Here is a 19866-nt window from a genome sequence, read left to right on the forward strand (position 1 = left end):
AGAAGTCCTACCAGGCCTCTCAGAGAACAGACCTTGAAACTCTTGTAATAGCTGGTGTAGTTCGGTTTTCTGCTCGGGCGACAGCGGTGCTTTACTGATAAGGTCACTAATGACTTGACCGGTGTCTTCCCTGTTCGTCACTGAGCCTAGTCCTGGAAGCTCGACCGGAAGCTCTTCAGGAACGTTTACCATCATGCACACCACTGCTTCCCTTTGTCTATAAGGTTTGAGCAGATTACAGTGGTAAACTTGCTGTGCTTTCCGCTTTCCTGGCAGACTTACCACGTAGTTAACGTCCGACAGTTTCTGAACAATTCGTGCTGGGCCCTCCCACTGCACGTCTAGTTTGTTGTTTAGCGATGTGCGCAATATCATGACCTCATCGCCAACCTCAAAACGACGGGCCCTGGCTGTCCGATCATAATAAACCTTGGCCCTCTGCTGGGCCTTTGTCATTGCTTCACCTGACAACTCCTGTGCCCTTCTTAAGCGTTCGAGGAGCTTAAGCACGTACTCCACCACGACTGGGTCGTCGCCCCTACCTTCCCATGATTCTCGAAGCATGCGAAGCGGAGATCGAAGCGAGCGACCGTACACCAGTTCAGCTGGCGAAAACCCCGTAGCCGCATGCGGCGCGGTCCTTAAAGCAAACATCACCCCAGGCAGACACAGCTCCCAGTCAGTTCGATGTTCAAAACACAACGCTCTCAACACGCGCTTCATGACGGAGTGGAGCTTCTCAACGGAATTCGACTGTGGGTGGTACACTGAGCTGTGTAACAGCTTTACCCCACACCTTTCGAGAAAAGTTGTCGTCAAAGCGCTAGTAAACACTGTGCCCTGATCTGATTGGATTTCCGCAGGGAAACCAACTCGCGCAAATATGGACAGAAGTGCATTAACTATCTCAACTGAGCTGAGTTCTTTAAGCGGCACTGCTTCAGGGAACTTTGTCGCTGGGCAGATCACAGTCAAAATGTGTCTGTACCCCGTGGCTGTTACCGGCAGAGGTCCCACAGTATCAATAACGAGCCGTCTAAAAGGCTCCGTAATGATAGGTACCAATTTCAACGGCGCCCTCGATTTGTCCCCTGGTTTGCCCACCCGCTGACAAGTGTCACATGTCCTCACGAAATGGTCTGCGTCCCGAAAACACCCTGGCCAATAGTACTCTTGCAAGAGACGGTCCTTAGTTTTCTTAACTCCTAGGTGTCCGGACCACGAACCCCCGTGTGACAAGCGCAACAGATCCTGACGATAGCATTGAGGCACGACCAGCTGATCGAACTCCACTCCTCTGCGGTCTAGATACTTCCGGTACAGGACTCCACCCCTTTCCACAAAACGCGCAGTTTTCCTGGCGATACCTTCTTTGACATTGCAGCGCACGTTTTCCAAGCTGCCATCCTTTTTTTGCTCGGCTATCAAAGCCGACCGGCTGACTTTTAGCAACCTATCAAGTCCGTCTGACGTAGGCGCGATGAGCAAATCAGTAGATAGCTCTTCTAACTTTCCCGTGTCGGGCGTTTCCTCTCCAGTATCTGGCGCCTTTAACGTTACAGACTCAAGTTTATTCAGTTCGGGCGTGCTCGGAATATCAGCTTGCTGCGCCTCTGACCCTTTTTCGTTGTTTGATAACGTCGGCCCCGCAACTACCGCCTTTGCAGCGAGCTCCCGAACCTTCGACCTGGTTAAGGCCTGAACACTAGCTTCACCAAACAAAAGCCCCTTCTCGCGCAGGAGGTGATCGGACCTGTTTGAAAATAGGTACGGGTACTGGGGTGGCAGCATAGATGACACTGCCGCCTCCGTCTCAAGCGCTCCGAAAGGTCCTTCAATAAGCACTTTTGCTACTGGCAGACACACGCTATGAGCTTCCACGGCTTGCTTGATCCACGCGCACTCGCCCGTGAACATATGGGGTTCTACGTAAGACGGGTGAACTACATCCATCGTAGCTGCGGAATCGCGAAGCACTCGGCACTCTTTCCCGTTCACGAGGAGGTCTCGCATGTAAGGCTCGAGAAGCTTCATGTTCTCGTCAGTGCTGCCTATTGAAAAAAACACAACTTTTGGTGTTGTTTCCGGACACTGCGCCGAAAAGTGACCCGGCTTCTGGCACGTATAACAAACGCCCGCTCGCCTCATCTCGAACCGCTTTCTGCGTTTGGCTGCCGCCGTCTCTTTACGTTTGGTCGGACTGCTTTCACTCGCATCCTCACTACGCGTGTCCCCCTTTGCTCTCATGGGTGTGAACTTCGGCCTCTCAAACTTCGAGCCAAATTCACCCTTTTGACCGTCCTTAGCTCCGCGAGCCCGACGCGTCACAAACTCCTCGGCTAGCTCAGCGGCTTTAGCCACCGTACAAACGTCTGGCCTATCCAAGACCCAGTATCGCACGTTCTCCGGTAACCGACTATAAAACTGTTCTAGCCCGAAGCACTGCAGAACTTTATCGTGGTCACCAAACGCTTTCTCTTCTTTGAGCCACTCCTGCATGTTCGACATAAGCCTATACGCAAACTCTGTATATGACTCACTTCTGCCTTTCTCATTTTCCCGAAACTTCCGACGGAACGCCTCCGCAGACAGCCGGTACTTTTTTAGAAGACTCGATTTCACTGTGTCGAAATCCTCTGCCTCCTCTCTATCCAAGCGAGCGACTACGTCGGCCGCCTCGCCGGGTAACAAAGTGAGCAAGCGCTGTGGCCACGTTTCCCGAGAGAACCCCTGCTTCTCGCACGTTCGCTCAAAGTTAACCAGGAACAAACCAATGTCCTCTCCAAGCTTAAACGGCCGCATCAGGTCAGTCATTTTGAACAATACGCGTTCTCCTGCACCGTGTGCCTGACTTCCATTACGAGCGCGTTCCATCTCTACCTCAAGGCGCTTCATTTCCAAAGCTCTTTCTGTTCTTTACGTTCACGCTCTTCTTTTTCTTTTTGCTCTTTAAGTTCGCGCTCCTGTCTTTTTGCAGTCTCTCTCTCTTCAATGGTCTCAAGGCATTCCGACAGCTCGTCATCCTCAGCCTCTAACTCAAGAATAGCCTTTATCAGTTCCGGTTTTCTTAGTTTGTCTGAGACATCCAGACCCAACTCTCTTGCAAGCTCCAACAATTTCGGTTTGCGCAACGACTTCAAATCCATGGCTGCTCTGAATGCTGCTTTCTCTACTGCTTACTATTGTCTTGCCGCAAACTAACCCGGCAGCAACGACAACCACAATTACCAGCTCTGTTTCTAACACTAACAAAAGCCTGGCAAAGCTCAGAAGAAGAAAGTCCCGCACTCACCAAACCTCGCAGGCAGGAATTCCGCGCAGTCGTTCCGCTGCAGGCAACCAGTCGTCACACAGGGCTCGTTGCACTGCTCCCGGATCGTCGTTGAGCTGCTCAGCATACAGTCAACTGCATCTCTTCGCTGCTGGCCTCCGTTGTCGCGATCTCACCGCTGGCAGACAGTTGTTTGAAGTCGGAGGCGATCTCACCGCTGCCAACCAGATGTTTGGATCCGACCCGCTGGTACGATCTGTTGGGAACTCGGCGCTGACGCCCGTGGTTGTACCTGGGTCGCAAGCCCCAAGGGTAGCGTTGGCCTGGCGGCCTGGGGTACAACTGGAAGCATCCGAAGGTCCCGGCAAAGCATGAGTCGACTGGTAACAACGAAACAACTTGTTTATTTTAACATCGCAAAGAGTTGGCGGTCAGGTTGACCGAAGTAGAGAGACGGGAGAGCACTTCACTCAACAGAAGAAATCGGAGCCCTCCTTTTGGCGTCCGGGGGCAGCTGTTTTTATACTCTCGCAGTTGAGGGCAAGAAGGAACCCCTCAAAAGACGAGCACGTGAATGTACAATGGGCTAATGGTGACGCACACTGTCGAAGCGCTGCCGTAGCACCATGTCGAGCACGATCTCGTAGCACCCTGTCGAGCACGATCTCGTAGCACCCTGTTGTAGCGCTGCCGGTCGGGCACAATGACTGTAATGAGAGGATGATCCCTGCTTTGGCATCGCCTGTTTCGGGCACAATGACTGGAATGAGAGGATGATCCCTGCTTTGGCATCGCCTGTTTCGGGCACAATGACTGGAATGAGAGGATGATCCCTGCTTTGGCATCGCCTGTTTCGGGCACAATGACTGGAATGCGAGGATGATCCCTGCTTTGGCATCGCCTGTTTCGGGCACAATGACTGGAATGCGAGGGTGATCCCTTTGCGGTCGCATCGCCGCAGTCGCGCCTGGAAACACCTGCCGATGAGTGTTGCGGCGACGACGATCGGGCCAAAATGTCTGCCGCCCCGCCGCAGTCGCGCCGGCAAAACCACGTGTCGCAGGCGAAACGCAACACCAGGCTATCCATAACCCGTAGTAACTGCACCTCGAAGAAGCTGGTTTGGAATTTGTAGCAAAAGAAATCCTCCGCGCAAAATGAAATCATCCGGCGACACCGGGTTCGTTCGTTGTAGCCCACCCCGTCCTTCGTTCAGTCTGCAAGGTGAAGTGCTGGCTGAGGGCCTTTCGGGGAATCCTGCAGCAGCCGGTTTTTACGTTGTCTGTCTTCTTCGCTCAGCCTGCAAGAAGATTTGACTCGTCTAATTAACTGCGCTCATCCATTCGTTGACAGGTTATTCCTCGTTCATCCTTTTCTCCGGTTTCTAGGTAATGGGGGGGTGAGCGCTTCTAGTCGTTGTCTACGCCGCGCTGACGTCTTGTTAGGAGGTGCGGTGGCTTGACACGTTGCCAACGTTCAGTTAACACCCTTGGTAATGTTCAGACATAACAATAGTCTCTTCAGGAAGTTGGTGACATCCACCGGAGCTCTCACTCTTGGCTGACCTGAAAGCGCTCCATTGGCGAGAGCATCTGCTCTTTCGCTGCCAGTGAAAGCAGCACGCTAAGGAATAGTGTCGAGCAGTCAGTCTTCTCAGAAGGACCGCGGAAAGTGCGGAAGGAAGAGTCGCCCAGTCTTTTCACATTTCTGCGAGAGGTGACACTGATTGACACGTGGTAACATGTTTTAGCGCAGAAAAAAACGTTCGGCGGAGCAATTGCCGTCCAGGTCTTCCAGGCTATAGCCCCGCCTGTAGAAGCACCGCCAACACCACCTCTTTGCACTGTTTTCGTTCGTGCGTTGCTGCCAAATCGCCTTATTGTTGGAGTATTCAGCTGTTCTTTTTCAAATAACTCATTCCTTCCATTTCACTAAAACGCGCTATTATACGCGCTTCGACAAGAGCGCTCGACCCTATTTATCACGTGCACGGATTTAGACGACGGTCGTGGATACTTATAGTACTTGCAACAACACACTATCCGCCAACAACAAGCCGTCTAGTTATTAGAGAAAAAAAAAAGAAACTTCAAGCTCTCTCGCGGAGAAAATGAAAATAAAAAGGAGAGGGAGAGAAACCGGCAACTAGAAACGAGGAAGGAGCGCAGGATGTACGGTTAGAAGGCAACGGCCGCTGGCTGATCCGGTCGGCCATCAGAACGCGGCCAGTCCTGGATTCCCCTGGCCGGATCATGGTCGAACCTATTACGCCGCCACCAAAGTTATAGCGGGCCGCTCTGACTGTCCGCACCACACCAAAACCTCCGCCCTACCCGCCACTTCAAATCAAGCACCCTTCCCCACTCCTCCCCCCTCTTGAAGCAGCCACCAGCTCCTTTGTGTGCCGGAGCAAATCCGCTCGCCCTCTTATCGCCGAGGATTATCTCATCTCGACGGCACTGCAGTGGCACAGGAGATCTTCAAGGGCTTTAAAAGAAAGAGTTTCTGATCAATTTTGTGAAAGATAAAATAAAAAAGACGACCTGTGGATTAGAAGCCGTCCTCTTTATTTGTAGTTTTGTTTCTTTTTCCTGGTCAGGCTCCTTCCTCCAGCCCCTATGTTCACCGCCGATTCTGTCCAATTTGTCATGGTGTATTACTCGAGAACGCGGGCTCCAAACTCACTCAGCCGTTATAGCTGGTGCGAAGTGAAAAGACAAGCATAAAGCTAGCGCGCCTCCGGGGGACTTATGCCGTCAATAAAAGAAACAGAAAAGAAAAGCTTTTGGACGAAGGAAAATAGGAAGGAAGAAAAAGGGGGTCAGAATTGGAAGGCGTGTGCGTCAAGCAACTTGACTTTTGCCCTTCTTAGGTGCGCGCTGTCTACTTTCTTTTCCTTTTTCTTTTCATTTTTGCTGACGAATTGACTTACCGTATTATAGAAGCACTTAGCTCGTCTCTCTTTCTGTGGCACAGGCATGAGTGACACATGGTCTGACGGAACACGCTATATTGTGCGGGTAGCGCGGTGCGTGATCGCGTTGTGGTTCTCATTGCGGAGAAAGAGAGAGAGAGAGAGAGAGAGAGTGAGAGAGAGAGAGAGTGATAAAATCATTATCACTCACTCACTCACTCACTCACTCACTCACGCTGTGAAGGGGCAACTACAAGGGCGGAGCTTCTGCACGTATGCCACTGCGCCACGTATTCCGTAAGCGTTTCACAGCACTTTGGTTTCTTAGAACAGGTATAGGTGGTGGGGGAGAGGGGGAAGCACAGTTTTGCCGTGCCCCGATTTCGTATTTGCCTAAACGTGAAAGATTAAAGCGTAAAAATAAATGCCTTTTAACACTCACTGTATTTTTCTTTTCTGTTCTGATTTCTATTTACCAGCTTAGACAAACGAAGCATGGGAGGTCAGCATATTTTCAGTAGCGCTCTCACCTGTATGCCGCGCCTTGCCTCCACATAGTTTTAAAGCTAAAGCTTTACTAGCCGCGAACTTGCGATTTCGCCGTAGCGGTGCTCCGAGGAGGCATCTGACGTCACAACGCGCGCCTCGCCGCGGATACTTCTCTCTCTCGCTCGCTCCCTAGTCACTACTGCGCATGTGCCACTAGTAGCATCAAGCCACAGCTGTTCCGCCGCAGCGCCGCGCCTTTAGCCCGCCGCCGTTTGGTACGACGTCACACGGCGTTCCTCGTCGTTGCGCTTGCCTCCGCTCGCCTCGCCAGCTGCGCCGCATGCCTGATAACATGTCGGAGGATTGAAAAGGAGAGCTCGCGTGCGCCGCAACCACAGTTGAGGCGGCAGTATGGACGGCGACAATTCTGATCAGCAGGAGGAGGCGTGGAATCGACATCGGAAAGAGATGAAGAGGAAACGAATCGCCCAGTAAGCACAAACAGTGCGCCGAACGACTGGCTAAACGCCACAACATAGCTAGACAAATAGACTAACCTGGACTTGCAATCAAGATTAACCAAGGCTAACCAGCCTTAGCTTTCGTGACGTACATCCTGGCATAGCCTAGCTAAGCCCCTGCATATTTTTTTTTCCTTCGTCGCTGCAGAAAGCTCTAAGCGAGTATAGCGCCAGAGTTCTTTAAGGAATTTCATTGAGCCATGTATCTCATTGCAAGGTTTTCGCTTGACGTGAATACATTTATAGTAAAATCATTTGCGTAATTACGTGGTTGACGGAGTTACTGTGTTTTGCGTCACTACACAATTTAACACGCTGCCCGTACGATGGCAGGAAATACAAATCTTTTTCCGCGAGGGGACCACTTGGCTGCGAAAATGGTTGCATAACCGAACGCTCGTCGCAGCGTCTCTTCAAGTGACTCACGCGCGAGGACGGTCCCAGTTAAAATGGTAAAGCACGCAATACGACAAAAACAAGTTCTACGTTGCCCAGTAATGAACACGGGAGACCAGGGGAGAAGTGCTAAAGGTACGCTACAAAGAGAGAGAAAAACATATACCGGCAATGTATAGTCTTCGAAAACGTTTTTTTTTTTTCAATTTCGCAAAATGGGAGGCTGATTCCTAGAAGACAAGATTACGTCGAAACTTCACTTTCTTGAATTTCGCGGCGAAATTCTAGTGCCGGTAAAGCATAAAGTTTGTTACGATATTTACCAGAGGCAACTTTGGCGCAGAGATCGTTCAGACACAACCATGGGAATGTTAGAACATTTGTCTTCCCTGACTATCTTCATGCTTGTAGCTTCAGACGTTCTTCTGGCTTCGTTTATTGTGCCTTATCGACCTTCATTGGCCTAAATTTCACAGAAATGTGTACTTATATATTGCGGAAAACCATGCATAATCATGCACAAAAAAACATGCATAATCGATAAAGAATTTGGAGGACGCTTAAGCGTCGCCTTTAAGAGTGGAACGCGATAATATTCACAGATCCCTGACTGCTTCTCACGCTTCCCGGTAACAGCAGCTTATGTAACCGCAATGTATGCCGGGAAACGCTGGCCACGAACGCTATGCACGAAGGCGAACTTTCTGGTAGAAACGCAGCCGCTTGCGTCGGCCGCGATGCGGCGGACTCGAGCGCCATGTGGTGGTGTTGCAAGAAACCAGGCGCGCTGTTTGATAGCCTTTGAAATTTGCGAGCGCCGGAGCGCGCAAATTTCGCAGGCCACGGCCGCTCTATGAATGGTAGAAACGCTGGAAAATGGGTTTGTGTTTTGAGTTCCCGCGTAACATTATTATGTTTTCTCGTATATTCAAGTTACGATCCGGCGCTATCAGGTCTGTAGGTTGTGTATAGGTCGTACTTTACGATTTTTCCGGTGTAGTTTCCATTGAGAAATTCAATTAGTTCAGTAACTCCCTTGCACTACATAGAGGGCGTGCATGGTTGGGTATGCGTGGTTCGAAATGATTGTTGCCGTAACGACGGCCGATGCTAGACGCGGGACGCCAAAGCCGGATTTCCTGCGATATGGGACCCTTAAAGGGCCCCTCACGAGGCCGCATAGCAAATTTCGGTGATACACTGGATGTTGTTCCGTGTCCTCGAGGGAGCGTTCTGCCACAAATTTTTTTTCAAATCGGCTAATTAATAGCCGAGACAGAAATATTTCAGTGCCGTGTACCGTTGATTTCAGGAGGTGAGCTCCACTGCAAAGCGAGGAGTTGTGCAAAGCTCCACTCTCTCCACTCACCCCCTCTAGCCTCCGCAAGCGAAATTCCTTCCCTGCGTTCTCTCATACCTGACCTCGAGGATTGCGTCACGCATACGTCACGTGCCCCGCCTTCTTTTTTTTTTCTCCTAGCCTTTGTTTTTCGGCGCGGCGCACTTCCGCTGACGGAGTTGCGCGTGAGCTGTTGCGATTGTCTCGTTTCGCGCAGCACACAATTTTCCATGCTGTTGACAAAGACACGTGACTAGCGCTATAATTCAGTACTTTTGTGAGCATTTGTGAGCAATTTGTGAACAGTATACCTTACGGTACCAAATTACACTCGCTTGACATGAAAGAGAAATACGTTGAGTTAGGCATCCTACAGATTCGTGAGCTGTTTTATTTTGTTGTGTTGACACGGTATTATTATTCAAATGAATATAAAACTCCTGTAAAAAAAGATGTTACATTGAGAAAAACAGAACGTTTTGTTAAACCACGGGTCTATAGTAATTATGGTAAAAAGATGCGCAATTACTATGTACCAGCTGTGTTTAATGAAATTCCTGATGATATATGTCTTGCAAGCAGCAAGAGAAAGATGATGACTGGTTTACGAGATTGGTGCGTAAGTTTATTGCCTTGTGTATAGTTTTACTTGTTTTGTATGTTATCCTGTGCTGTTAGATTTATCGGCAATGTCGTGTATAACATGAAATGCATGTATATGAAGTTATTCTTCTAGAAGATTCTCCACCTGCTGCCTGACCAGCCAACAAGCACAACATGCTTAGGCAGGTCAGAATTTATGTGTTTGTATGCTGTATTGACAAATAAACTTTGAAACTACACGAATACTGAGGCATACTGACGTACCTGCGCATGGGACTGCACGACCGTGGGAACAAGCAGACGAAGCGGAAGTACATCTCTCTTGCTTCGGTGCGAAGTAAAACAAAAAACACGCGGACATTCCGTTTGTGTGTTTTAATGTTTCTCTAAGCTTCAATTAGCGTGACCTTCAGGAACTGGCCCTACTGTGTGTGATCTCTACTGTTTCGTACTTTAGTCTTTAGATTTGTCCTGGTGCTCTTCCTTTCCTCTTTCCTCCCCTCCTTCCTATCTTCCATTTCTGTGTTGCTGTCACCTCCCTCTGAAGAGTAGGCAGGCGTTGTGCCCCTACCGGTGGCAGTAGCCAGCCTGCACCTCCCTTTCCCTTTCCTGTTAACTGTGTATATGTGTTCAAAACAATAATAATAAGAATAATGAACTTCAATTCGTCAATTCATGCAATAGATCCCACAAATAACAGACATTGCTTTGAATAATTCTTGAAGTCACGTGTCGCCCCGAGGGACGTCACACTGCGGACACGATTACGCAGGTGCAGGGACCCAAGTACGTCACCGTCCGGCTTGGAGCGCGGTCGCCGTGAGGGAAAGGGATAACGGCGTTCGGATTGAACTTACAGATCTTTCCACGGTGCGTAGGAATGCAATTCTTTGCAAACACGATCGTAAACGTGCATTGTATGCTCTGGGCTTGTGAGCTAGAAATGGCCAGACCTTGGTTTAACGCTGTCGCGTTAAATATTGCATCGGTTCAGCCTGTTGATGTGGCCAAATAGAAACGCGCCAAGCGTCTCAACGTGCTCGATTGCCCGCGAGAAATTCCTACCCTTCGAGAAATGTCGCTGGTTGATGCATGCGTCCGGCGGGGTAATGGTTTGAATATTGGGCCTCTGTACTAGACTTCCTTTGTACAAATTCTGCCGTCTGACAATATATATGGTGTTTGTTAAACTGTCTATAACGCAGTATATATACCTTGTGCCCATGGGCTGGAAACTGATCATAACTAGTTGCAAATGTTACTGAAGCCATACATATGTGCGGCGCAATGATTGGGACATAAGCATATGGGCTGATCTAACATAAACAGTGTACACTGCGCCCTCTTCCAAGTCTGTGTCCTTCGTGGTGGATATATTTAAAGGGAAACAAAGAGCACAGGTAAATCGCACGCACTTGAGAAGCCCCAACGTGTCTATATTTTTCCGCGCATGTCCACTGAATTTGTTTATCCTATACCCGTTGTTACGGTTGGCGTCTAGCAACCCGTGAATCATGGATTCTCGACCACCATGCCTCATCGAAACGAAGTGTGACTGCCTAATTCGCCGTGGTTGTCTCGAATGTATGCCGGTCTGGCGGATGCCCCGCAGTGTTTAGAGGCCTCTTTTGTGTGTGTGCGACTTTAGAGGGACCCTTTCCTCGAACTGTCGAGCTCTGCAGGAGAATTTCCACGAACCAGCAACGCGCAAAAAAGAAGGATAAGCGTCTACAATCCCGGACCTGCGGCTTGGTATATACGGAGGTGGGACGCTCTTTCCTTGCTGAAGGCTTGGTATACACGGAGGCGGGACGCTCTTTCCTTGCTGCAGGCTTATTATCTACGGAGGCGGGATGGCCATCTACAAACCAGACTCTGTGCCTGTCACGTGACCTCGACGGGAGAAAGATCCGTCCCACGATTTCAGAGAGCCTATTTAAGGGGCTCCGAAATGTACTTTTGATCACTTCATTCTCTTCTTATCATCTTTCACCAACCTTTGAATAAACCGTGCAAGTTTCGCACTAGAAATTGTCTCGTCCTTGCCTGGTCGCCATGGTCTACCTGATGCCTGCAGCCCGCCGACAACGACACGCTACCCAATAGTAACGTCGGTCGAGCTTCGATAAACAGGCGTCTGTACAACTCGGCAGCAGTACGATACGCTACCCTGGACTACGTAATACCGTATACCGTTACAAGCCGGTAAGGACAGGGCCATGCTTGCAAGATCTTAGTGTCACTAAAACGTCGGGCATGCATTCTGCTCAGCACGCTTTAGGTGACCCAGTCTCGAACGTCAAAGCAACGGGTAAAATGACAAATGCTGAGCTCTACGGACTCCTCGCGTATGCGTTGTCCACACTTGGGAAAGTCTCAAATCCCACTAAGTTAGCATCCGAACCCAGTTCCTTGAGTAGCCACAGCCAACAGGGTCGTGTTTGGTCATATGCTGATGAGTGAGTGAGCGAATAAACTTTGAGTCCAGTAAAACGCTATAAAACGCGCACATGGCTAATCCCACATTGAGACTGACAGGACATAGCCTGCCGGTCCGATCGCGGGCGCGCTGGACGGCCAGCATTTGATCTTCAAAAGCCCGGGATATATGGAGCGTTCTTTCACGGCGAACATCGCGCGGCACAAATAGACGCGGCTGGATGACGCCAGAGGTTCGCTGGCTTCGCTTACATGCAGCGACAAACGGAAACGAGCGCCGCGCGCTCGCCGCATATCTCTGTGTTGCCAGACTTTACGAATGTGTTTGCGGATAACAAAAAAAAAAGTAAGGTTTTATTGTCTTATTTGTTGTAAATGACTAAACAACATCGAAAAAAGTTTCATAGAGGCGCTTACGAACGATTTCTACACATTTCATTCAGCTGCAAGCATTTTAGCGGGCTGGCTTTGCGCCGTCTGGCTACGTTGAGTGAGCGGTCCTGCAATCCGCGACAACCATATAGCGAGCGGGCGCTTTCTCTTCGTACCAACGCTTGGAAGTGGCATGTATATAGTTGTCCAGAACACTCGCTTTTTCTGTGAACTATACCGACGCCTTTCGGCATTTAACGTGGAAGCAGAATTCTTCGGTATCGTCACATGTGCGCTCCTAGGACGCTCACCGGTGCCGTGAGCCACCATATGTGTCTCATTAGTTTCGTCTGCCGCTCAACTCAGGGCATACAGCTTGCCTTGTACCTTCTGGATTTCATTAGGCTTTTTGCCTAGTAGTTTCAGTTGTCCGTTTGCGTGATATCTTTGCAAGCGTCGCCTTTTCTATACGGACGCCGACTACAGTACGTGCAAGCTGCAATGCGGAAGTCAGTAATTTATAAAAGTTAATTTAGTGTACGCATTTCTCTTTTTATTTGCTTTCGTACGTTTAATTTCTTTTCTCGTTCGTGTTACCTACCATTTTTGGAAATAACTTTTGGCAGCGATTGTATTAATAATAGTGGGTTGTTTCTATGCGTCCCCGTACGCGTTGAGCGCTCTGTCTTCTCAGACACGATCAGTGCAAGATATTTTTCAGTGTGAGGGCAGCGACAGGAGCGAGTGGTGCCTGAGCACGAATTTTGCACAACGGACATAGTCGTTTTCGCAGCCCTGAAAATGAGATACTGCAACAGTGGGGCCGAAACATCAAAGGTAGTGACAAATATTCGGATGACGCCACTGTAATCTGCTAGCGGCACTTCGAAGCCGAAATGCCACGCGATGTGCCTCAGTCGACAAACGATGCGGTCCATTAACAATCTTCCCCGATGTTCCAGAGTATGAATGAAAGCCTGTTATTTGGAAAAGAAAAGACCGCAACCTGTGTGATCAAGCGCCACCAAGAGTTGCGAAAAGACGAAGTATTAGTTCAGATTAGCGAATGCTAGCTCTTAGCACCCACGCTATGGTTCTAGTGACGCTAGCGTCACCAGTAAATTCAAAGAGTGGAATACCCCATCACACCCGGCGAAATTTAACTTCTTAAAACGAGGACATCTTATTCAGGACATCGGCACCAATTTTTTTTTTTTTTTACTTCCATGATGTACTTATTGGAGTCTGCCGGGTTTACTGCAATTTGACGTTGTAAATACGGTAAAGTATACCTTTGCTGTCACTTATTTTCCTGCATTTCGAGTAATAATCAACACTTACGAAGAATAAAGGTATCAAGCAGGATATTTCACGGTAATTGTAACTTCTGAAAGGGTTGGTAAGAAAACTCTACCGCATTTACAATTATCCGAACCGTGAGCACGTCACTTAAGTTTGTTGACGAAAAATACGTATACACAAATTCGTACTCTTAATTTAAGGCTCTCAAACATTCAATATTCGGCTGTAACGATCAATGGTGTCCCTTTCACGCACAGAGAGACCAAAAGTGCGCGGCCAAACAAGCGCAAACGCCCACATTCAGTCGCTCCAGCGTGGCCGCGCGACGGACGCTCCGACGGAGGCACAAGTTAAAAAGGAAAAACGCATAAGAACGTTCGGCGGCTGCCAAAGTCGGTGGGAGATCGATCGTCGCGACAACTGGTGAGCGCACGAGGCATTCCCGCCACTTCCGCCGGCGATTATCGCCGGTTGTCGGTTTTCCGATCGGACCGGGTAGCCGGCGGGAGTCAAATGTTTGGACGCCGAGGGGCGAGCGTTCGAAGCCGGGCGTATTTCGTCGCCTGGACGTCGGTTTTCCGCTCCATGTATCCCAGGCTAAAGACGGGACTTCGCAGGAGCGCGTCACGCTCTTCCTTGGTGAACTTCGGACCCAACGACCCGCATTCCCAGAGCGTGTGAGACAAAGTAGCAGCCGCACCACAGGCCACGCAAGAACAATTTGGTTAAATGTCAGGATATATGCTAAGGGACGCCGGATTTGGATAGAAGTTAGTTTGCAGGAGTCTGAGCGTGATCGCCTGCGGCCTGCTTAGCTTGGAATGACACGGCAGGAAAACCATTCTCTCTACGTAAAATAATTTAGTAATTTCATTGTGCGTGATAGGAGCGTCTCTGTGCCCGCGGATAGAGTCGCCCGATCCGAGGGCAGCGCGGACGGTAAAGCCACGCGCAGCCTCATGGGCCGACTCGCTGAGGTTCAGAGGAACCCCCTCAATCACCCCGACGTGGGCAGGGAACCAAAGAGAGCTGTCGCCGTGTTTGGCCCCTTTCAGAATTTGAACTACCTGCTGGGCTACCCGGCCTTTCTGGAATGCCCTGATGGCTGCTTTCGAATCGCTATACACCCTGTCTCTCCGACCGTCTTACATGACTGGTGCAATGGCCACTTGCTCGGCCACCTCGGGGTCCGTCGTCCGGACCGAGGCACAGTTGACGACTTTGCACAGCGTGTCCACGACGGAAACCGGAAAAGCCTTGCCGTCTCGGTACGCGGTGGCGTCCACGAAGCTTGCTTCGATCTTGTCCTTGTATATTTGCTTTAGTATATTCGACACTCTTACCTTGCGACGACCTGTGTTGTGCAAGGGATGAACGTTGCGGGGCAACAAGGCAACGAAGAGCTTCTCTCCTATTTCCCTGGGGATTTGGGTGTCGCCAGCCAAGTTCTTGGTGGGTGCGAGTCCAATCTCCTCGAGGATACGCCTGCCGACCGGCGTGGTGGACAGCCGAGTTAGCCAGGCCCGTTCATGAGCCTCCGCTATCTCCTACATGGTGTTGTGTATGCCGAGCCGAAGGAGGTTCTCGGTACGCGTTCTGACGGGCAGCCCGAGGGCTCTCTTGACAAATTTGCTAATGAGGGCATTGAGCTTGTCCCCCTCGGCTCTGAGCCAGTTGTGCATGGCCACCGTGTCGGTGAAGTGACATAGCACAAAGGCGTTGATCAACCTAAGCAGGTTGTCCTCCTTGAGGCCACGATTTCTTTTCGTGACCCTTCGCACGAGGCGAAAAGCGTTGTCAGTCTTCGCAATGATCTGGCGCAACGCAGTGCCGCTGCCGCCACCCGATTCGATGAACATACTCAGAACTCTGATAGTGTCGACCCTGGGTATCGGGTCGCCACTCCGGGTGAACAGGTGAATGTCACTTTCTGAAACCAGTTTCTAGCCCTTGAGTCTGCCCCCTCTTTTTTTCTGTAAAGCAGAAGCTCGGATTTGGTCTGAGAGCACCTGAGTCCGGTGGGTAGCAGGTACTGCACCGTTCCGTCTACGGTCTCTTGCATGGCGCTTTCCACTTGCCCTTCGCTACCACCGGTGCACCAGATCGTAATGTCGTCGGCGTAGATGGTGTGTGTGATACCTTCAACTTGGACCAGCTTCCTTAAGAGGCGGACAATGCAGATGTTGAAGAGAGCAGGCGAAATGACCAAGCCTTGCGGCGGGCCCAAGACCACCTCGTTGGAGAGAAAGTCACCAATGTGCAGCTTCGCTTTCCTCCCCGTCAGGAACGAATGGACGTAGTTATACAGTCTGGGGCCCAGCTCGAGGTCCGCGACGGAGGCCATGATGTATTGTTTGAGAGCGTTATCAAACGCCTTTTCGAGATCGAGTCCGAGCAGGGCCCTGGTGTCCCTGGTACTTCCATCGGTGATTTGATGTTTGATTACCTTCGTGGCATCCTGTGACGAGAGGCCGGCACGGAAGCCAATCTTGTTGTGTGGGCATAGACGTTGCCGTCTTTGAGATACCTGCTTAGTCTGTTGAGGACGACGTGCTCCGACGCATGACTTGAGAGAGATGGGTCGGAGGTTGTCCAGGTTCGAAGTCTTGCCGGGTTTGGGGATCAGGACGTGGTTGGCGGCCTTCCATTACTCTGGGACGCTGCCGTTTTTCCACGTCTCGTTGATCTTCTAGGTGAGGTATTCGATCGAACGCTCCTCAAGGTTCCGCAGCATCTTGTTGGTGATGTTGTCGGGACCTGGCACAGACTTGCCATTGAGCGCCCAAATTGCTTGTCTGATTTCCCCCACCGTTAATGCATCATCCAAATCTGGACGGGCCGGGACGAGGTAGTCGGGAAACCGGACTTCCTCGTCTTCGTGCTTTACGGGCAGGTACCTCTCCATAAGCTTGGCAACCAGCTCGTCCCCGGAACAGGATCTTGTAGGTTTGTGCAGGGATCTGGCGAGCGTGTGTCTCTGACTGGATCTGGTGCTGCCCTCGTTGAGATGTTTGAGCATGCCCTAGGACTTGCCGTTACGCATCTGCCCGTCGATCCAGTCGCAGACCTCGTCCCATTGCTGTTTGCCGAGGGTCCGACAGGGATCTTCGATGTCCTTGTTGAGCTCGGAGATCTTTTTCCTCAATATTCTGTTGAACATTCGTCCCTTCCATCGGAGGAACAAAGACTGCTTCGCCTCGATCAGATGGGCCAGCTTGCTGACCATCTTCTCTACGTCCAGGTCGCTGACGTTCTTCTTAGTGGATGACTCGGCATCACTCTTGATTCGTTCGCACCAGTCTTCCAGATGTTTGGGGGCGGATGTACTTTCGTTGCCGTGGAACTTGCGAAAAAGGTCCCAGTCTGTGGCGGTGAACTGTCTGGATTTACTTCGGGTGATGACGAAGCGGGTCGCTACCAAAATCCATTGCGATGTTACTCTACTCGGCTCCCTCGACGTTTTTCACGAACGCCAGATCGGGAGTCGTGTCCCGGTTCATCGAGTTGCCGATTCGGGTGTGGAACGGATAGTTTGTGGTGAGCGTGAGGTACATTTCGTTGGCGTTCTGCCACAGACTCCGGCCCTTGCTCGTGTCGTAGACGTACCCCCGCAGTCCGTACGGGGCGTTGAAGTCTCCGACGACGACCAGGCGATGGGTGCCGGCCAGGTCGACGGATTTCTTGAGTATCGTCTTGAACTGTTGTCGGGAGTCCCTCGGATTACTGTACATGTTGAGTACAAACAAGCTGTTAAACATCTCCGCTGGTTGCGTTGTCTCGTGTAGAGCACAACCTCTGCCATGACGTATTCGACCTTTACACTCGCCAGCTTCAGGTCGTGAGACAAGTGCATAAGCCTCCTGTCAAATAACGTGCCTACTTCCCGACCAAACTCCCCGGCTGCATGTAGACGGCCCGATAAACAGGGAGGGATGTGGCAGAAACGAGGGTTTCGTGTAATGCTGTTACCTGTGGTTTGTTAGCTAGCGATCTAAAATATTTCTGCAACGGAGCCCTCTTATTGGAGTACCAATGCAATTCCATTGCCAAATTCTGAACTCCTCTTTGGAACTATCCGTGATTACACAACTTTTCTGTAGTACCCGCTGTAAGCACAGGTGCACGTGAAAAGTGCCCCCCCCCCTACCTCTGACGCGCCGATGTGCTCGTGGCCTTATTATAGTCCTCGAGCGTTCGGAACAACGACCTGCATCGGAGTCGCAGGCGTACTACTTGGGACCACCAGACGCTCGAGGGCGTCCATACGATCGGCCAGCACGCCCAGGCCTCTCTGCGGGTCCCCTAGGGCGACCTGCACCTGTGCTGAGCCTTGCTGTAACTGCTGCACGCTCTTAGTGAGCGTGGCCAATATGCCCTTGATCTCATTAGCTTGCGAACCTGATTCTTCATTAGTGGAAACTGCCCTACGCTTGGGGGCCACGGCTGAATCGCTGGCCGGCGCCGGTGCTTCGGTGGTGGTCGGCGCTGACGATTTGGCCAGAGCACTCTGATTGATTACCAATTTCTTAATCTCTGTCATTTCGCTAGCCTTCTTTCCGACCATTTCTTTTAAACCCGCGTTTTCCTTGTGAAGGCGCACTACCTCAACGTCCCTAGCTTGCTGTGGGAGCGGGTCGCGTGGCCCCTGGGAGGGTATCATTTCGCCGCCGCCAGTAACCATATCGGTACAGAATAGAGTTGACTTTCGTTTCCTCTGCAGGCCGACGCTGAAACCAGACCGGGCCCAGGAGAAGGAGCGGCTCCTGCAGCGGCTTCTGGATCTGCCTCTGCACCCGGATCTGCCCTTCAGCTGGATCTCCCCCTGGACCGGGAACGGCGTCCGGAAGGCAGAGAGGGGCTCCTGGACCTGGAGCTCCCGCTAGCCCCGGAGTGACCGGCGACGGCCGGGAGCTGTCGCTCGCCCATGATGAATGCCAGAGAGTTGCTTCTATTGGCTCGGGATCGCTCCCCGGGCCTGAGTCTGACGAGGTACGACATCTGGTACGTCTTCTTGCATTCCTTGGCAGCGGTGAAGTGTCGGCCACCGCACAGCCTAGATTTGGGGTCGCACTTGTGTTGTTCGTCCGGGTTAGCGACGCCGCATCCCCTGCACATGGCTTCGTCCAGAGAGGGGCAGAGGTTTGCTCGATGCCCGAGGCGGCCTCAGACGTAGCACATAGCCACTTGTTTCGGACGTAAGGTACACTTGACGAGCGTAGCGCCGTACAAGACGTAGTTTGGCACTTTGTAGCCGTCGAAGACCACAACCATGGTGCCCGTGCTCTTGATTCGTTTTGCCCCCAAGGTCAGTGGGTTCTTCGAGTTGACGATCTTGCGGTCGAGCTCCTCCGCACCGTCACCCGGTGCGATGCCGGGGATGACGCCTTTGCACGTGGAGTGGGGCACCACTTGGTACGCGTTGGCCTCGTGCTGCTGACCGCCAACGGCGATGCACTCGACCCTGGCGTAGCGGGTCACGTTCTCTCCGCTGGGGCTACTGACGACCATTATGCCTTGTTGAAAATTCGGGCACATCGTGTCCGAGTTCCGCTTCACGTGCTGATAGACTATAGCTGTATACGTGAGAGAAAATTGAAGACAACAATAGGGTGCGCACCTGAGCGATAGTTGGTGTTTTATCACGGCGAAGAAACAGAGCACGCATGGAATATTACAGCTTAAGGGCACAGGAGACAACGCTGTCTCGTTTCCTGTCTAGCCATGAGGTCAACAAACTGATATCAATTAACTAAATGAATGTTTTGAAAATAATTAAAAATCTGGGGCGATATCTTTCATAAAGATTCCTTTCATACGATCATAATCATTCGTTGTCGTTTCTTGCGGAGAGTGGCTGACCTCAACGATAACGATGGCGCCACATCCTACGCGCCAATGAAAAAGGACAAAAAGGAGTGGTAGGCGAGAAAAACTCTCTAAACTATCAAAGCAGCTGCGTCCACCTTACAAAGAAAATGGGAAATTTGACTTGTTGGTGATTGTACTACTATATTACTCTAGCGTTGTACGTCTATTCATGCTTCCGGCTACAGTAAATGCGAATCCCAAGCGATGAGGCTTGTTGGTGATACTATATTAATGTTACTGTAGCGTTGTATCCTTAATCGTGCATCTCAGCGATAGAACACGCCTTAGATTCCTATGCCTGAAGAATGGTGCAGTCATTGGAGACTACTCTGATCGGGCGGAAGCTCAGGTC

The 19866-nt window shown here is 50.9% G+C and overlaps 1 long non-coding RNA gene across 1 annotated transcript in view; it reads left to right on the forward strand.

Moving 5' to 3' along the window:
* The window catches only part of LOC142570930 (uncharacterized), a 185330-nt gene that overhangs the window by 88409 nt on the left and 77055 nt on the right, over positions 1-19866 (forward strand). The window contains exon 2 of the long non-coding RNA XR_012825715.1: positions 18367-18635. This is a non-coding gene — a long non-coding RNA (uncharacterized LOC142570930). The remainder of the gene's footprint in view (positions 1-18366; positions 18636-19866) is intronic.

The sequence above is a fragment of the Dermacentor variabilis genome, chromosome 2 (genome assembly GCF_050947875.1).
Source record: "Dermacentor variabilis isolate Ectoservices chromosome 2, ASM5094787v1, whole genome shotgun sequence".
NCBI lineage: Eukaryota > Metazoa > Arthropoda > Arachnida > Ixodida > Ixodidae > Dermacentor > Dermacentor variabilis.